This window comes from Pristiophorus japonicus, chromosome 14 (assembly GCF_044704955.1).
Source record: "Pristiophorus japonicus isolate sPriJap1 chromosome 14, sPriJap1.hap1, whole genome shotgun sequence".
NCBI classification, from domain to species: Eukaryota; Metazoa; Chordata; class Chondrichthyes; family Pristiophoridae; genus Pristiophorus; species Pristiophorus japonicus.
In genome coordinates this window covers 83,936,338-83,956,654 of record NC_091990.1, presented here as the reverse complement: position 1 = coordinate 83,956,654, position 20,317 = coordinate 83,936,338, and the positions used below count along the sequence as shown (strand labels likewise).

Below are 20,317 nucleotides of genomic sequence, written 5' to 3'. Positions count from 1 at the left end.
CTTCCACAACTCTCTAAGGCAGTGAATTCAAGAGATCCACAACCCTCTGAGAGAAGAACTTTCTCCTCATCTCAGTTTTAAATGGGTGGTCCCTTATTCTAAGATTATGCCCTCTAGTTCTAGTCTCCCCCATCAGTGGAAACATCCTCTCTGCATCCACCTTGTCAAGCCCCCTCATAATCTTATACATTTCGATAAGATCACCTCTCATTTTTCTGAATTCCAATTAGTAGAGGCCCAACCTACTTAACCTTTCCTCATAAGTCAACCTCCTCATCTCCGGAATCAACCTAGTGAACCTTCTCTGAACTGTCTCCAAAGCAAATATATCCTTTCGTAAATATGGAAACCAAAACTGTCAGTGAGTAACTGCACCGTGTGACTTTACTGAGAGTCACACAGGCCAGGCAGATCCCACAATCAAACCCCGTTCTGCGCTGATTCCACTGTTCATGGCCAGGACTGGGCAGTGGAAGATCTACAATTGACTCAGTGCCTCGGAGTTAAAGGGAACAGGCAGCTGAAGTTCCCGTTTCTGCTCACAATCCAATGGCCGCTACTGGAAAACGGATGTGGATATGATGGAGCTTAACTTTGGCACCACCATGATCAAATAGCCTGTCGATGCTTATTTTCCACACCAGCAGATTGAGAGAGCAATGCGCAACTTGATTGGTCGAGGAGCAGACTCGTAGCTGAATACAGGAATCCACTGTCCAGCCAAGACCAGCTTTCCACAGGTTATTGTACTACTGTGCTTCTCTAAAGTTTAATTTGTTTAATTGTGTCGGTTTTAGTGCCCCCTTTAACCAGGAGGCACTTAATTTACTTGATTTACAGGTAAAATAGTTGTACTACTGCGCTTCTTTAAACATCTTCATTGTCAATAAAGTTTGACTTATCTCTCCGTGAACTCATTCTTCCTTACAACCCTGAGCAATGGAACTATTCACTTCCTTTCATGTTTGCAAAGCAAATGCTCCCTGTTAATGGACCCGGTCATCTTACTGCGTGGGATGTTAATGAGGTTCCGTGTGTTAGACAGAATTTCTTGGTGAATAGCAAATGGCTCCACAAGCAGGTTACACATCAGTAAAGTCAACACTGAGACCTGCCCACAGGGACTGTGCCCAGTCTCACCAGTGTATTCAGAAATTAACCACAGACAGACATCATATAATGAAGTCTCTTTTAGAGGTTTTTAGAGGCATAGCTAAAGAAGAAAAATAAATGAATGTCGGAATGAGTCAATTCACATTCCTATTAACTAGTGACCAATTTAAGAGCTGCACAGATGAAGGGCTGGGAACAGGTTGCTCACAGGAAATGGTTTATGATTCAGGAGACTGAGAAGGAAAGATAAAATAGCATATAAAATGGGATACAGAATAGTAACAAGTATGTAGCGAATGGGCACATTGCGTTTGGTTACTTCATTAATCAGACTAATGTAGTATAAAGTAATGGTAACCAATTTATTTACAAAATCCAATTATCAAACCTATTATGGCTCAATATTAACCACTCCCAGTTCTCTCCGTTGGTTCATGTGGATTATGGGTTATTTGCAAGTGTTCATAGACACTTTGTTGTTTAAATTAATAGAAAATCTAGATGCTCAATAACTCCCTTTCCCTCCCTCGGCCTGACACCCACACCCAGTTTTCAGCAGTCCAATATTGTATTTCAGGTCTTAAGGCTGAAGAGAATGTTGCTGCTTTGAGCAGTAATCAGTCAGCTCTGGAACAGTCTCACCCCATTCTTACTGCACATGCGTAATGCTATAATGAGCAAGCAATGCAAGGACACAATGTAAAGAGGTGAAAATTGTTGCAAAGTAGGTGACATCATCGTATTACACGCTCAGAGAGCCCTGGTCGACAATTTTACACAGGTAATGATGGTCCTTTAAGACAATGTCACTGCAGTTTCAGCATTGTGCTGTTTGACATATAAAGCTACATATTAATTGCATTGTCAATTCACCTTTTGCTGGCTGGACACAGCTCCGTCTAGAAGGGGACAGCTCAGAACAGTGCTCACTTTTTGCTGTGTATCCTATAGGTATATTGTGTCTTCTGATAAAAGACTTACAGAGCCAAGCTTTGTATTTGCATTCATAATGAAAAGCAGAATAAAGCCGCAATCAGTGTAAAGTACTTCACTTAATCCTGTGCGCTATTTCTGACAAGTGTATATCTTGAATGATTGGTGTAAAACCCCGATATAAACTTATTTTCAGCATTTTCCATTAATTGAAAACCGAGCGAAGTACCTGTCTGGTACTGAATTTAAAAATCTCTAAAACCTTTGGATCACCATCCAGGACTGAAAAAGGCCCCAATCCTCGCTCACTATCTGAGCCAAGTATTCACATCAGACAATGAGCTCTTACAGACTTGCAGATGTAAAGTGTCAGGTCTCCATAAGGCAGCGGGCGGACAATCAAAAACAGACTTCGCTAGCAATTAGGAGTGTGCTTTAATAGATGGATTAACTAAAAGGGGATGAGGCCAAATATGTACCCTTAAAGAAAAAGGGTGGGACTAACAACTCTAGAGCCCCCGGATGTTGAGGGACATACAGGGTAGGATAGAGAAAAAAAGGGAAGCTTATGACAGATACCGAGGGCTGAACACTGCAGAATCTCTCGGAGTATAAGAAGTCCAGGGGTGAGATCAAAAGGGATATTAGGAAAGCAAAGAGGGAGCATGAAAAATTCTTAGCAAGCAAAATCAAGGAAAACCCAAAGATGTTTTATAAATATATTAAGAGCAAGAGGATAACTTCATACAGGGTAGGGCCTATTAGAGACCATGAGGGTAATCTGTGTGTGGAGGCGGAAGATGTGGGTATGGTTCTTAATGAATATTTTGCGTCTCTTTTCACAAAAGAGACGGGCAATGCAGACACTGCTATCGAGGAGGAGGAGTGTGAAATATTAGATGAAATAAACATACTAAGAGAGGAGATATTAAAGGATTTAGCAGCTTTGCAAGTGGATAAGTCCCCAGGCCCAGATGAAATGTATCCCAGGCTGTTAAGCAAAGCAAAAGAGGAAATAGCAGAAGCTTTAACCATCATTTTCCAACCCTCTCTGGCTTCAGGTGTGTTGCCAGAGGACTGGAGGACTGCTAATGTGGTACCTTTGTTTAAGAAGGGATAAAAAGATAGACTGAGTAATTACAGGTCAGTCAGCCTAACCTTCGTTGTGGGAAAATGATTGGAAAAAATCCTGAAGGATAAATTTACATTTAGAAAGACATGGGTTAATCAGGGACAGTCAGCACGGATTTATTAAGGGAAGATCGTGTCTGACTAACTTGATTGAATTTTTCGAGGAGGTAACCAGGAGGGTCGATGAGTGCAGTGCGTATGATGTAGTGTATATGGATTTTAGCAAAGCTTTCTATAAGGTCCCACATGGCAGACGGGTCACGAAAGTAAAAGCCCATGGGATCCAGGGCAAAGTGGCAAGTTGGATCCAAAATTGACTCAGAGGCAGGAAGTAAAGTGTAATGGTTGATGGGTGTTTTTGTGAAGGCTGTTTCCGGTGGGGCTCTGCAGGGCTCAGTGCTAGGTCCCTTGCTTTTTGTGGTATACATCAATGATCTAGACTTGAATATAGGGGGTATGATTAAGAAGTTTGCAGATGATACAAAAATAGGCTGTGTGGTTGATAATGAAGAAGAAAGCTGCAGACTGTAGAAAGATATCAATCAGGTGGGCAGAACAGTGGGGTAATGCATTTGGGGAGGGCTAACAAGGAAAGGGAATACACATTAAATGGTAGGACATTGAGAAGTGTAGAGGAACAAAGGGACTTTGGAGTGCAAGTCCACAGATCCCTGAAGGTGGATAACGTGGTTAAGAAGGCATGCGGAATACTTGCCTTTATTAGCCGAGGCATAGAATGTAAGAGCAGGTGGGTTATACTTGAACTGTGTAAAACACTGGTTAAGCCACAGCTGGAGTACTGCGTGCAGTTCTGGTCACCGCATTACAGGAAGGACGTGATTGCACTGGAGAGGGTACAGAGGAGATTTACGAGGATGTTGCCGGAAATGGAGAATCTTAGCTATGAGGACAGATTGGATAGGCTGGGTTTGTTTTCCTTGGAACAGAGGAGGCTGAGGGGAGACCTCATTGAGGTGTATAAAATTATAAGGGGCCTATATATATTGGATAGAAAGGGGCCTATTTCCATTAGCAGAGGGGTCAACAACCAGGGGGCATAAATTTAAATTAATTGGTAGAAGGTTTAGAGGGGATTTGAGGGGAAATTTCTTCACCCAGATGGTGGTGTGGGTCTGGAACTCACTGCCTGAAAGGGTGGTAGAGGCAGACACTCTCACCACATTTAAAAAGTACTTGGATGTGCACTTGAACTGCCGTAACCTACAGGGCTATGGACCAAGAGCTGGAAAGTGGGATTAGGCTGAATAGCCTCTTGTTGGCCGGCACAGACATGATGGGCCGAAATGGCCTCCTTCCATGCTGTAAACTTCTATGATTCTATGAGGACTACTTTATGTTGAGAATAAACCCCCTCCCAATGATTGAGAAAAACCCCCTCCCAAATGAATGTCTCCAAATAATCCTCAAATTCTGGCCTCTTGAACATCCCTGCTTATTACTGCTCAACCATCGGTGGACGTGCCTTCAGCTGCCTAGGCCTAAGCTCTGGAACTCCCTCCCTAAACCTCTATGCCTCTCTACCTCTCTTACCTCCTTTAAGACGCTCGTTAAAACCTACCTCTTTAAACAAGCTTTTGGTCATCTGCTTTAATTTCTTCTGTGGCTCACTGTCAAATGTATTTGTTTGTCTGTAACACTGTTGTGAAGCACCTTGGGACGTTTTTAACATTAAAGGCGCTTTATAAACAAAGGTTATTATTATTATTAACTGGGACAAGTCTACACAATGTTGTCGAGTAGTGTTCCGAATGAGCCATGACAGCTGTAAGATGAGGCCAGCCTATGGGCACATTGGAAGTGTTGAAGCAGATGGTATTATCAGTACCGAGGTTAGCTCTCGCTGACAACCCCTGAGGGAGAGCCATGTGTCTACCATCTGGCTTCCACAAATCACATTACATCACACCAGATCCCTTAGCACAACACAGAGCTCTCCAACACACGGGCAATGTGGGCACGGCCAAATTCCATTTATTCCCCAAAGAGGTTCCAATGGTAAATCCACACAGGCCAAAACCCAGAGTTCACAGGTTAAATTACCGGCAGCTAATAAAATGAACCTTTGGGGTTACGCGAGGCATTGGAGACTTTCACTTCTGGATTTATGAACCGTCTTAAAGGTCTTACAGACCCACAATGCACAATTTATAGACTACAATCAACCTAGCTTCAACTCAGCTGCTGCTTTTCTTTTCAAGTAACAGTTCAGGTCAGCAAGAGGAAGGGGAGTGAAGTGGGAACGTGAGTTGGGCAACTTTACTGGTGATCTGAAAATGTAAAATTAAAACCCAAATTGAAGTGAACAGAATAAATAGAAAATTAACAGATAAAGTGGTTTGGACATGGAGGCTGAGTGGGATCCGGAGGATTCAATGAGGTTCCAAATACTGTGAGCACGTTGGAATGACTGATGGGAACACCACCCTGGGATAGAGCCCAAACTGTTACATTTTATTCCAGAAGGCTTGAAGGATTTAGTGAAACATTGACGTTTATGTCATGACCAATCTAATTGTTATTCTATGTTCCAAACCCGGCAGATAAGGAATACCCAATATATATTATACATTGTGACTGAGTTGGCTGAGGTCTTGGCTCATCACTGGTGGCGGTATGAACTGACTGCAATATTCTAGAGGGGGAAGGAAGAGATTATCACCTGTTGAAATATTTGGATGTTGGTTTGAAAGGTTACAATTTCCATATTTAAGCCAAGAAATGGAAAAAAAAGGTCATACATTTCTACAACACTTTTGACAAACTTGGGCCATCCCAGAGCACTTTACAGCCAATGAAGTACTTTTGGAGTGTAGTCACTGTTGTAATGTACTGAATCCAACTCTATAATTAATGAGCAACAAACTCACATACTTGCGCTACCATCTGTGGATATTAAACGTTACGCAACAGGATATATTTTGGTGAGTATAAAACAAAATACTGCAGATGCTGGAAATCTGGAACAAAGGCAGAAAATACTGGAAACACTTAGCAGGTGAGTCAGGATCAGTGGAGAGGAAAAACAGAACGATTAACATTTCAAGTGTGGAGCCTTCATCAGAAATGGGAAACATAGAAACATAGAAAATAGGTGCAGGAGTAGGCCATTTGGCCCTTCAAGCCTGCACCACCATTCAATATGATCATGGCTGATCATGCAACTTCAGTATCTCATTCCTGCTTTCTCTCCATACCTCTTGATCTCTTTAGCCATAAGGGCCACATCTGTCATGTATGTAACCACAATGTAACACCACTGTATTACTGTATACACTCAACCGAGATGCACACCTTGACCACAAGGGGTGAACTTGTGGGAGACACTCCTTACCTGATCACACTGGTATTAAAAAGGGAGGTCCCACGCAGGGTCATCATCTTTGGAGTGGTGAATAAAGAGTCAAGGTCACAGAGTGACCTTGTCCCCAGAATGTACCTTGTGTGGTTTCATACTGTAGAGGAAAGACTTTACATTGGCGACGAGAAACAGGAATTCACGACCCACGAGAATGGCCACTGGTAGCACAGAGGAATGGTACTGTGTTGGGGAAGACTGGGACGATTTTGTCGAGAGGCTTCAGCAAAGCTTCATTACGAAAGAATGGCTGGGGGATGCAGCGGCCAACAAGCGAAGGGCTCATCTTTTGACCAGCTGCGGACCAAAGACTTACGCGCACATGAAGGATGTACTAGCACCTGAAAAGCTGGTGGACAAAACCTTTGAAGAGCTTAGCAAATTGATTGGGGAGTACCTCAAACCGGCGAGTAGCATACATATGGCCCGACACAGATTCTACACCCACCGACGTCGTGAAGGACAGAGCATACCGGACTTCGTAGCGGACCTCCGGCATTTGGCCAGCCTCTGTAAGTTCACAGACGCCTGCAGGGGGGAGATGCTAAGGGACTTCTTTATTAAGGGCATAGGTCATGCGGGAATTTTCTGCAAATTAATTGGGACCAAGGATTTGACCTTGGAAGCGGCGGCATTGATAGCTCAAACTTTCATGGCGGGGGAGGAAGAGACAAAAATAATATACACGCGCAATTCTGCCTCTAACGCGGCGATGGATCAGGGAGTCAACATCATCAATGCGACTCAGAGCCCCGCAGGCAGGCAGGGGCAGTCCAACACTCCCCAGGCAGCAATAGACCCAAGTGTAGGATTCAACAGAGACAAAGGCAGGCTGAACGGACATTCACACCATCACAGTGGGCAATGCGGCCCGGGATGGGGCCATTGACACCCACCAATAGGGTACATAAGAGCAGTCAAAGGGACAGTCAGCACGGAGTGCCTGGCCATAGTCTCCTTGTTCCCAACAATGGAAACTTTAACTCATGCTGGAGGTATGGGGGAAAACACTCAGCTAGATCTTGCAGATTTCAACAGTTTGTCTGCAGAAACTGCAATCTCAGTGGCCACTTAGCCCGAATGCGCAGGAAGTCTGCAACCAGACTAATATATGAGGCGGATGGACCAGAAGAGGGTTCTTTGAGGCAGGATGACTTTTGGGGCAAATCGATGGACGTCGATGTTCAGCGGTTCCATGTGGCGAATATTCACAGTTCATACACCAGAACACCACCAATGATGATGAGGATTTTATTAAACGATATCCCCGTACGCATGGAGCTGGACACTGGGGCCAGTCAGTCACTCATGGGCATTCAGCAATTTGAGAAGCTATAGCCACTTAAAGCCAGTAGACCCAAATTAGCACGTATTGACACACAATTACGAACTTACACTAAAGAAATCATTCCGGTGCTAGGCAGTACAATGTTAGCTGTCACACACTATGGGCCCAAGTTTCCATACGATAAAAAACGGGCGCCCCTGTGAGCTGGGCGCCCGTTTTTCGCGCCGAAAACGGCGCCGGAAAAAAAACTCGCGATTCTGGAGCGTTCTGCAGCTCCTTGTCTGCCTGGCGCGGCGCCCAGGGGGGTGGAGCCTACATTTGCACCGATTTTGTAAGTGGGAGGGGGCGGGTACCATTTAAATTAGTTTTTTTCCTGCCGGCAACGCTGCGCGTGCGTGTTGGAGCGTTCGCGTACACGCAGTGTGAAGGAAACATTGGCACTCGGCCATTTTTGTAGTTCTTTGTAGCTGTTTAATTTTTGAACATTTTTTAATAAAAGCACATTGCCCTTCCATGATCAGCACTGAGGCTTCCTGCAGCAGTGAGAAGGTGCAGGAAGCCTCAGAAAGTTCAGGCAGCCGTTTCCCTCCCTCCCCCCCCCCCCCCGCGGGAACGAACGGCTTCCTCCGCCCCCCCCGTGGGAACGAACGGCTTCCTCCGCCCCCCCCGCGGGAACGAACGGCTTCCTCCGCCCCCCCCGCGGGAACGAACGGCTTCCCCCCCCACCCCCGCGGGTACGAACGGCTTCCCCCCCCCCCCCCCGCGGGAACGAACGGCTTCCTCCGCCCCCCCCGCGGGAACGAACGGCTTCCCCCCCCCCCCCCGCGGGAACGAACGGCTTCCCCCCCCCCCCCCCGCGGGAACGAACGGCTTCCTCCGCCCCCCCCGCGGGAACGAACGGCTTCCTCCGCCCCCCCCGCGGGAACGAACGGCTTCCCCCCCCCCCCCCGCGGGAACGAACGGCTTCCTCCGCCCCCCCCGCGGGAACGAACGGCTTCCCCCCCCACCCCCGCGGGTACGAACGGCTTCCCCCCCCCCCCCGCGGGAACGAACGGCTTCCTCCTCCCCCCCCCGCGGGTACGAACGGCTTCCCCCCCCCCCCCCCCCGCGGGAACGAACGGCTTCCTCCCCCCCCCCCCGCAGGAACGAACGGCTTCCCCCCCCCCCCCGCGGGAACGAACGGCTTCCTCCCCCCCCCCGCGGGAACGAACGGCTTCCCCCCCCCCCCCGCGGGAACGAACGGCTTCCTCCCCCCCCCCCCGCGGGAACGAACGGCTTCCTCCCCCCCCCCCGCAGGAACGAACGGCTTCCTCCTCCCCCCCCGCGGGAACGAACGGCTTCCTCCTCCCCCCCCGCGGGAACGAACGGCTTCCTCCTCCCCCCCCGCGGGAACGAACGGCTTCCCCCCCCCCCCCCGCGGGAACGAACGGCTTCCCCCCCCCCCCCCCGCGGGAACGAACGGCTTCCTCCCCCCCCCCCCCGCGGGAACGAACGGCTTCCCCCCCCCCCCCCCCGCGGGAACGAACGGCTTCCCCCCCCCCCCCCGCGGGAACGAACGGCTTCCTCCCCCCCCCCCCGCAGGAACGAACGGCTTCCTCCCCCCCCCCCCGCAGGAACGAACGGCTTCCTCCCCCCCCCCCCGCGGGAACGAACGGCTTCCCCCCCCCCCCCCGCGGGAACGAACGGCTTCCTCCCCCCCCCCCCGCAGGAACGAACGGCTTCCTCCCCCCCCCCCCGCGGGAACGAACGGCTTCCTCCTCCCCCCCCGCGGGAACGAACGGCTTCCCCCCCCCCCCCCGCGGGAACGAACGGCTTCCCCCCCCCCCCCCCGCGGGAACGAACGGCTTCCTCCCCCCCCCCCCGCGGGAACGAACGGCTTCCCCCCCCCCCCCCCGCGGGAACGAACGGCTTCCCCCCCCCCCCCCCGCAGGAACGAACGGCTTCCCCCCCCCCCCCCGCGGGAACGAACGGCTTCCTCCCCCCCCCCCCGCGGGAACGAACGGCTTCCCCCCCCCCCCCCGCAGGAACGAACGGCTTCCCCCCCCCCCCCCCGCGGGAACGAACGGCTTCCCCCCCCCCCCCCGCGGGAACGAACGGCTTCCTCCCCCCCCCCCCGCGGGAACGAACGGCTTCCCCCCCCCCCCCCGCGGGAACGAACGGCTTCCTCCCCCCCCCCCCGCAGGAACGAACGGCTTCCCCCCCCCCCCCCCGCGGGAACGAACGGCTTCCCCCCCCCCCCCCGCGGGAACGAACGGCTTCCCCCCCCCCCCCCGCGGGAACGAACGGCTTCCTCCGCCCCCCCCGCGGGAACGAACGGCTTCCTCCCCCCCCCCCGCGGGAACGAACGGCTTCCTCCTCCCCCCCCCCCCCGCGGGAACGAACGCCTGCAGCATTCTCCCTGACTGAAGCACTTTCACACAGGTAGGAAGATGGTTTATTTAATCTTTTCTTTGCTTATAAATTTTTATTCAGGTTGGATTTATTTGTATAATATTTGTAGAAGTATAAATAAGGATTTATTATAGAATTTAATGACTTCCCTTCCCCCCCCCCCCCACCTCGTTCTGGACACCTAATTTGTAACCGGCCCCTGATTTTTTAATGTGTAGAACAGGTTTTTTCAGTTCGACAAAAATCTTCACTTGCTCCATTCTAACTTAGTTTGGAGTACGTTTTCACTGTGGAAACTTTGAAATCAGGCGTCAGTGGTTGGACACGCCCCCTTTTGAAGAAAAAATTCTGTTCCAAAGTGGAACTGTTCTACCTGACTAGAACTGCAGAAATAAAAATGTGGAGAATTGCGATTTCTAAGATAGTCTGTTCTCCACCAGTTGCTCCTAAAAATCAGGCGCAAATCATGTGGAAACTTGGGCCCCATGGGTTAGTGAATCAGCGGCCACACTGGATTGTCCCGGACAATTGTCCCGCACTGTTGGGGAGGAGCTGGTTAGCCAAGATGAACTGGAAATGGGGGGATGTTCACGCAATGTTATCTGTGGAGCGAAGTTCGTGCTCACAAGTCCTACAACAATTTGATTCACTATTCCAACCCGGCGTCAGGACTTTCAAAGGCACTAAAGTGATACACATCACCGCGAATGCCAGGCCAGTGCACCACAAAGCCAGAATGGTGCCGTATGTGATGCGGGAAAAGATTGAGAGCGAATTGGACTGGCTGTTGAGAGAGGGCATAATCTCGCCTGTTGAATTCAGCGACTGGGCGAGCCCCATCGTTCCTGTCCTAAAAGCGGATGGCTGTCAGGATCTGTGGCGACTACAAGGCCACCATCAATCGGGTGTCCCTACAAGATAAATACCCACTCCCGAGAGCGGAGGACCTCTTCACCACGCTGGCAGGCGTCAAGCTGTTCGCCAAGTTGGACCTCACTTCAGCCTATATGACCCAGGAACTGGCTGACGAATCTAAACTACTGACCACCATCACCACGCACAAGGGACTGTTTGCATATAACAGGTGCCCATTTGGCATTCGATCAGCATGAAACATGGATAGCCTGTTTAAATCCATTCCTGGAACGATCGTATTCCAGGACGACATCCTCATCATGGGTCGAGACACCGAGGAACATCTCCACAACCTGGAGGAGGTGCTACGCTGACTGGACCGGGTAGGCCTGCGACTCAAGAAGTCTAAATGTGTGTTCTTAGCTACTGAGGTTGAGTTTCTCGGCAGGAGGGTTGCTGCAGATGGGATTCGGCCCACCGAATCCAAAACAGAGGCGATTCGACGAGCACCCAGGCCCTGCAACACATCAGAGTTGCGTTCATTCCTGGGATTGGGACTGTTGAACTATTTCGGGAACTTACTGCCGATCTTGAGCACGTTGTTGGAGCAGCTACATGTGGTCCTGCGTAAGGGTTGCGATTGGTTTTGGGGGGACTGTCAGGAACGGGCTTTTGATAGGCCGTGAAACCTACTTTGTTCAAACAAGTTGTTGACCCTGTACGACCCCTATAAAAAATTGGTTCTGACATGTGATGCATCATCCGATGGGGTTGGGTGCGTGTTGCAGCAGAGCAATGCTGAGGGTCAGCTACAACCTGTGGCTTATGCCTCCAGGTCGCCTTCTCAAGCAGAACGGGGATATGGGATGGTCGAGAAGGAAGCGCTTGCATGTGTCTATGGTGTAAAAAAAATGCATCAGTACCTCTTTGGTAGGAAGTTTGAATTAGAGATGGACCACAAGCCACTCACATCCCTGTTGTGAGACAGCAAGGCTATCAATGCCAACGCATCAGCTCGCATACAGCGATGGGCTGTCATGCTGGCTGCTTATGACTACTCCATCCGGCACTGGCCCGGCACTGAAAATTGCGCTGATGCGCTCAGCAGGCTTCCACTGGCCACCACTGAGGGGGCAGCGGAGCAAAGCGCCGAGATGGTTATGGCTGTCGATGCCTTTGACAGCGCAGGCTCCCCCATCACAGCCCGCCAGATCAAAATCTGGACAAATAGAGATCCCCTCCTATCCCTGATTAAGAAATGTGTCCTGACTGGGGATTGGGCGCCTGCACACGGAGCATGCCCTGAGGAGGTCAGACCGTTTCACAGGCGGATGGATGAGCTCTCCATCCAAGCCAACTGCCTACTATGGGGCAGCTGGGTAGTTATGCCCCAAAAGGGCAGGGAGGCATTCATCAGGGAACTCCACAGCGAGCACCCAGGCATCGTGCTGATGAAGGCCATTGCCCGGTCACACGTTTGGTGGCCTGGAATTGATTCAGAACTGGAACACTGTGTTCGCAGGTGCACGATGTGTGCCCAGCTGGGTATTGTCCCCATGGAGGCCCCGCTCAGCCCGTGGTCCTGGCCCACCAGGCCATGGTCACGCCTTCATGTTGACTACGCTGCCCGTTCATGGGTAAGATGTTCCTTATTGTGGTAGATGCGTACTCGAAATGGATCAAGTGTATCATTCTAAATTCGTGCACGTCATCCACCACCGTGGAAAGCCTACATGCGATCTTTGCAACCCATGGCTTGCCGGACATCCTGGTTAGTGTAGCCCATGTTTCACAAGCTACGAATTCCGAGAGTTTATGTCGGGCAATGGCATCAACCATGTCAGGACTGCGCCGTTCAAGCCGGCCTCCAATGGCCAGGCGGAACGTGCGGTCCAAATCATTAAGCAAGGGATGCTCAGGATTCAAGGACCCTCCCTACAATGCCGCCTATCGTGCCTCCTGCTGGCCTATAGATCCCGACCGCATTCGCTCACGGGGGTCCCGCCCGCAGAGCTACTAATGAAATGGACACTCAAAACTCAATTGTCCCTCATTCACCCAGTCCTGACCATCATAGTTGAGGGCAAGCACAAGTCGCAAAACGAATACCATGACCATAATTTGAGGGGGAGATGTATAGAAATAAATGATCCTGCATTCGTCCTCAATCAGGCCATGGGACCCAAATGGCTTGAGGGCACTGTAATTGACAAAGAGGGGAATAGGGTCATCGTGATAAAACTCAACAATGGTCAGATATGCCGTAACTATCTGGACCAAGAAAAAAAAAGGTTCAGCATCGACACGGAGGAACCTGAAGAAGACCATGAGATGGAACTCACAACACCGCCAGTGAATGAGCAACAAGAGCAATCAGAAGAATGCACAGTCCCTGCGGTCAGCCCGGACAGGCCGGAATCACCACAGATGACAGACACTCACGTCAGTGTCCAACAACCAGAGCCCCAACTGCAGCACTCCACAAGGGAGCGTGGACCATCTGACAGACTGAACCTATGATCCCAATAAGACTTTGGGGGGTGGGGGGGAGGTGATGTCATGTATGCAACCACAATATAACACCACTGTATTACTGTATACACTCAACCTAGATGCACACCTTGACCACAAGGGGTGAACTTGTGGGAGACACTCCTTACCTGATCACACAGGTATAAAAAAGGAGGTCCCACGCAGGGTCAGCGTCTTTGGAGTGGTGAATAAAGAGTTAAGGTCACAGAGTGACCTTGTCCCCAGAATGTGCCTCGTGTGGTTTCATGCTGTAGAGTAAGGACTTTACAACATCTAACTCTCTTTTGAATATAACTAATGAACTGGCCCCAACAGCTTTCTGTGGTAGAGAATTTCACATGCTCACAACTCTCTGAGTGAAGAAGTTTCTTCTTATCTCGGTCCTAAATGGCTTATCCCTTATCCTTAGAATGTGACCCCTGGTTCCCCAACATCAGCAACATTCTTCCTGCATCTAACCTGTCCAGTCCCGTCATAATTTTATATGTTTTTATGAGATCCCCTCTCATTCTTCTAAATTCCAGTAGATATAAGCTTAGTTGATCCAGTCTTTCTTCATATGTCAGTCCTGCCATCCCGGAAATCAGTCTGGTGAACCTTCGCTGCACTCCCTCAATAGCAAGAATGTCCTTCCTCAGATTAGGAGACCAAAACTGTACACAATATTCAAGGTATGGCCTCACCAAGGCCCTGTACAACTGTAGTAAGACCTCCCTGCTCCTGCGTACATTTTCCTGTTTTGTTGCTGTTTAAGAGTGAAAATGAATATTTCCCATGGGAGGGGGGGGGGGAACGTCAGTCCAATATTGCATCATGTGCTGCTAACTGGGCCAGAGGCTGGAGAGCGAGACCTGCTCCCATTTGAGCTTCAGACAGCAGATAATGGGCAAGGGGAAGGAGGTAGAAGCATTTTTTGGCCCCCCAGTTTCTTTAAGTTGCTGCTTGTAGACGTTAATGTGTTGTTTTTGTTGCAATGCACATTTCCAATGAAGATTGGGCAGTTTTATGAGTGCGAATGGAGAAGGCTGGTTTACTGTGGTGTTGCTGGAACAGCTACTGTGATAATTAGAGACAGTGGTGCTAATGACGCTGCACAAGCTGGTATTTCACTCGTCACCGATACTGTGCTGGGAGTACATCTTATCAATGTGGAGCAGAGCACACTCATCATTTAAGCTTTTTATGGTCGATTTTAAATTCTGTTTTTATTTTTAGGCCAGCCATTCCAGGATGATTATCCCTGTTTGAAATGCAAATACCACAAAACGTTCTCCACAAGTTAACAGACTAGAATGAAGTGCCACGACAAGGGTGCTCATCCTTCATAAACTGGTAAATTCTAACAATCTTCAAAGCTCTGTATTAACATCTTCAAATTCCAGCCTCTGTGAAAGGTCTGTGGAGAATGATGGAACATGGAATGAGCACTGAATCAAACCCAGACAGACTGGGCTAAATCAGACTTTCCTCTCTTTGATGGTGGATCACATGGTGCAGTATACAATAAGCCCAAAGAAGGAGATGAACAGTGCTTGATTTAACATGGAGCAGAAGAGATACAGGCTGGAAGGAGATTACATCATCTAGGTCGTGAACGCACATCTAAACAATGGAGCAAGCCAGAGGGGCTGACTGGCCTTGCATGTTCCTACCTATAATGTATTAGAAGTGGTACACCAGAGCAATAGCTTCCACACTTCAGATATTGCACTACACATGTTGCTTTGTTACAGATGCAATCTTAAAATGCTGCGTGTATCTGATCTGCACTTCTATCACCAGCCTGAAGCCGACAGGCACATTCCACTTTCCAACGTTCTCTGACCAAACAACATCTAAACTCTGAATGACCAGAGCCTCTTTTTAGTTAAAAGCAATTAGGTTTTGTGGCCTTAAAGAGGCACAGTTTTGCCTTAACTGAATAATACATTGTGCCTTATATAGAATCTATCAATCAAGAATGTACGAAGCAAATACAAAAAGCAACAGGGGTCAGTGTTGGGATTGGTACAGTTCAACATTTTAATAATTGATCAACAAATTAGTAGACTGCATTAATACAGTGCAGGAGGCAGATACGCTATGGGGGGCTTAGACTATTTTAGAAGTTGGGGACAATTGCAAGATGCAATAATATAAACAAGCTGCATGTTCAATTTTTGCCCTTGTCAACATATTTTGTTACTTTTAGAAACATAAAAAATAACTTGCATTTTTATATAGCACCTTTTACAACCTCAGGACATCTCAAAGCACCTCCCAGCCAATTAAGTACTTTTAGAGTATAATCACTGTTGTAATTTAGGCACAGCAAGGTCCCGCAAACAGCAATTAGTTCATGACCAGATAATCTGTTTTACTGATATTGGTTAAGAGATAAATGTTGACTGAGATACCAAGAGCACTCCCCTGCTGCTCTTTGAATAATGCTGTGGGATCTTTTATATCCACCTGAGCAGGCAATCGGGTTGTATTTACATGGCTAGTAAATTGGTTTAAGCCTCTCATCTGAAGGATGGCACTTTTGACAGTGCAGCACTTCCTTAGTATGGCAGTGAAATGTCAGTTTAGATTATTGATCGGGTCTCTGGAGTGGGATTGAACCTACAACCTTCGGACTCAAAGGTGAGAGTGCTACCCCTATGCCAAGACTGACACTTTATCAAAGAATTTATTAAATTTCCCTGACGTGTCTTCCCTTTTGTAAATCTATGCACTTAGGGATATGGAACAGGTAAAGGAATTACAGGATTACTGGTAAAGTACTGAAAAAGACAGTTTAGGAAAGGGATCTGCAAATCATAGTGAATAGATCCCTCAAGACATCAAGCCAATGCCAAAAAAGCTAATGGGATGTTAGGTTGTATAAAAAGAGGAATCGAGTATAGATTAAAGGATGTAATTCTGCCTCTATATAAAGCAGTACTGTGTTTTTCAACTTAATACGCCCAGGATCAGCCAGGGCCATTTGTATTGCGACGAGACAGAAAACAAGATGATGCTAAGCTAAGTAGAGATAGATTTAGGCAGCATCATAGAATCATTAGAGCACAGAAGGAGGCCATTCGGCCTATTGAGTCCGTGCCGGCACTCTGCAAAAGCGCTTCAGCTAGTCCCACTCCCCCGCTTCAGCTAATCCCACTCCCCCGCCCTTTCCCCGTAGCCCTGGAAATATTTTCCCTTCAGGTACTTATCCAATTCCCTTTTGAAAGCCACAATTGAATCTGCTTCCACCACCCTTTCGGGCAGTGGATTCCAGATCCTAATCACTCACTGCCGAAAAATGTATTTCCTCGTGTCAGGAAGCATTATTTAATTGGGAGGGTGGGTAGTTTCCGGATGGTTACTTTTCAGAATAGCTTAGAGACGATGTTATGGGGCAATTAGCTTGGACCTTCAAGGAAAAATTGGTAAGAATCTTGAAGAGAAACACATCAACAGTTACAACTGCTTGCACAGCAAGAAGATGGACCTGTCACCTCTCTCGCCCATGAACTTTTCTACGTTTCTACACTGGCTAATAAAGAGTTGATTTGCAGCAATCAGCTAAATTTAGAAACACGTACTGAGTCCTTTTGAAGAGAATGCTGCAGGATTGGAAATTAATCAGCTGGGTTTATTTTTGATGCTCTGTATCAGTCGAAGAAGAAAAGGAGAAATCAGCAGCAGAATGAACAGGAATGGCAAGTAAAAGGATTTAATGTGTTTGTATATTGCAGAGGACAGGATGATAAATTGACTGGAACAGATCATTAGTCAAATAGGAGCTTTTCAGCCCCTCAGAGTATAAATCACAGACTCACTGCAGAGAATAGTTGTGGATCTGCTCAATGAGGAAGATATTAGGCCTATGCCTGAGCAGAAGAAGTTGGCTGTGCTTAAGAACTACAACAGGACAGCTATGTCCACAGAGTAAAGCAGGGCAAATCATCACAGAACCAACCAGGGAACAGGCAATATTACATCTTGTATTGTGTAATGAGACAGGGTTAATTAGTAATCTCATAGTAAAGGATCCTCTGGGGAAGAGTGGTCATAATATGATAGAATTTCATTGAATTTGAAAGTGAAACACTTCAGAAACAAAAGTCTTAAACTTAAATAAAGCCAATTACATAGGTATGAGAGGTGAGTTAGCCAAGGTCAATTTGAACATTAGATTAAAAGGTATGATGGTAGATAAAGCAGTGGCAAACATTTAAAGAATTATTCCAACATTTTCAATGAATATACATTCCATTGAGAAATAAGAACTCCACAGGAAAAGTGATCCATCCGTGGCTAACTAAAGAAGTTAAGTATAGTATTAGATTAAAAGAGGCTTGTAATGTTGCAAAGAATAGTAATAAGCCTAAGGATTGGGAAAACTTTAGAAACTAGCAAAGGATGACCAAAAAATTGATAAAAAGGAAGAAAATGGAAGATGAGAGTAAACTAGCAAGAACTATAAAACAAATTGTAAGAGCTTCTACACGTATGTAGCTAGAGAATCTTTCCTCATAGCTAAAGTTTTCCAGTTCTTGCAACATTCTCGTAAATCTCCTCTATACCCTCTCCCATGCAATCATATCTTTACTGTATGCTGTACTCAAGCTGTGGCCTAACTAGTGTTGTATACCGTTTCAGCATACATAAGGGTTGTCCTATGAGAGAGATTGAGTAGATTGGGCCTATACTCTTTGCAGTTTAGAAGAATGAGAGGTGATCTTACTAAAACATATAAGATTCTGAGGGAGATTGACAGGGTAGATGCTGAGAGGTTGTTTCCCCTGGCTGGAGAGTCGAGTTCAGAGTCGAGCTGTTCAGGTGGATGTAAAAGGAATAGGAAACCACTCCAAGTATTCTGGCCAACATTTCTCTCTCAACCAACTCCACCAAAAACAAATTAATTTGTTGCTGCCCTTGCCACAGCCCTAACCAAAGTCACAAAGTGACATCCTCTGTGACTGTGTTCATGGTGCACTATTCCTCCTCATCTTTCTCAAACTTTCTACAGCCTTTGACATGATCAACACACACTATCCACCTCCAACTCCTCTCCTCCGTTGTCCAACTCTGTGCATTTCCAGCAATTACAACATCCCCCCCCCCCCCCATCCCCACACACACATCCTTATCTCTGGAGTCCTCCAAGGATCTATCCTTGACTGCCTCCTCCTAAGTCTACATGCTTCCCTTTGGTGACAGTATCTACAAACATGGGGACAACTTGCACACGTGCGCGGACATCACCCAGCTCGACCTCACCACCATCTCTCATGACTGCTCTACTGTCTTTGTGTTGTCAACCTGCTTCTCCAACATCCAGTCCTGGATGAGCTGCAATTTCCTCTAGTTAAACATTGAGAAGACTGAAGCCATTATCTTTGGCTGCCACTACAAATGTAGCGAATTTGCCACTGATTCGATCTCCTTCTCAGGCTGAACTAGACTGTTTACAGCTTGGCACCCTATTTGATCCGGACTTGAGATTCTGACCCCATATCCTCTCCATCACAATGACTGCCTATTGTCACCTCCATAACATCCACCCCTGCCTCTGTCCATCTGGTACTGAAACTATTACCAATGCCTTTGTTACCTCCAGACTTGACTATTTCAATGCTTTCCTGTCTGGCCTCCCATTCTCCCACCCTCCAGAAATTTGAGCTCATCCAAAACTCTGCTGCCCATATTGCACCAAGTCATGTTCATCCATCACCCCTGTGCTCGCTGATCTCCATTGGTTCCCAGTTCCCCAATGCCTGAAATTTAAAATTCTCACCCTTGTGTTTAAATGCCTTCATGTCCTCACCCCAACCTGTAACCCCCAGCTCTACAACCATCTGAGAATTCAGCATTCCTCCAATTCTGGCCTCTTAAGCATCCTCCACCCTTCGGCCCAACATTGACAACTGTGCCTTCAGCCATCGAGGCCCCAAGCTCTGAAATTCCCTTCCTAAATCAATCCATTACCCGCTGTTCCTTTTCTTCTTAAAAGTCACCCATTCTAATATCTCCCTTTCTCTCTGATTTCACCTCTGTAAAGTGCCTTGGGATGTTTTTCCACTGTACAGTGCTGTATAAATACAAGTTGTTATTCAAGACTCCATTCATTTTATGAATTCTATCATAAGGACATTATGAGGTCATTTGCACGTGATATCATCAGAACAGAAATGGTTCTAACCTGCTCCTCCTTCCCAAACATTGCCTCTTCCAAATAAAGACTGGGCAAATCTTCAGCACTGAAGCAGTCAGTTCAAAACAGTCACATTACTGTAACCCTTGGGGATAAATCAGGAGAGGTTTCTCATAATGAAGACACAAGGGTTTAGAAACACAGGCTAGTGTATTAATTCTTCCCGAAGGATGAATTTGTAATCATTTACATTCCATTCATAACAGTATAAATATTCAGTCTCCTGATATATGAAGCTACATTTCTTCCAGACTGACCTTGATTAATATAGTACTTCAGATTGCTACATTTCATTCCTTCCACTCTGCCCCAGTAGCAAGCAGTTACATTCACACATCACTTTACTACCTTTTCAAATTTTTCCATTCCACTCGTGTCCCAACTTGCTTCTTCTTAGTAACCCATGTTTCCCAATATTTGTTGAGAAAAACTTCCAATGGAGGTATTAGGGGGGTATCCGTCTTGAATGGCCATCCAGGGAACCTTTCCCTTAATTGGAAATTCTAGAGGGATGTCA

The 20,317-nt window shown here is 47.6% G+C and overlaps 1 protein-coding gene across 3 annotated transcripts in view; it reads right to left on the bottom strand.

Moving 5' to 3' along the window:
- LOC139279959 (tetraspanin-18-like) overlaps positions 1-20,317 on the bottom strand; it is a 358,844-nt gene that overhangs the window by 194,243 nt on the left and 144,284 nt on the right. Inside the window, exon 1 of one of the 3 annotated variants that reach the window (XM_070899322.1) lies at positions 19,789-19,812. The exons of the other annotated variants lie outside the window; for them this stretch is intronic. The gene's annotated coding sequence lies outside the window, so the exon portion shown is untranslated. Of the gene's footprint in view, positions 1-19,788; positions 19,813-20,317 lie in introns of those variants that run through there. 3 annotated transcript variants of the gene reach the window in all.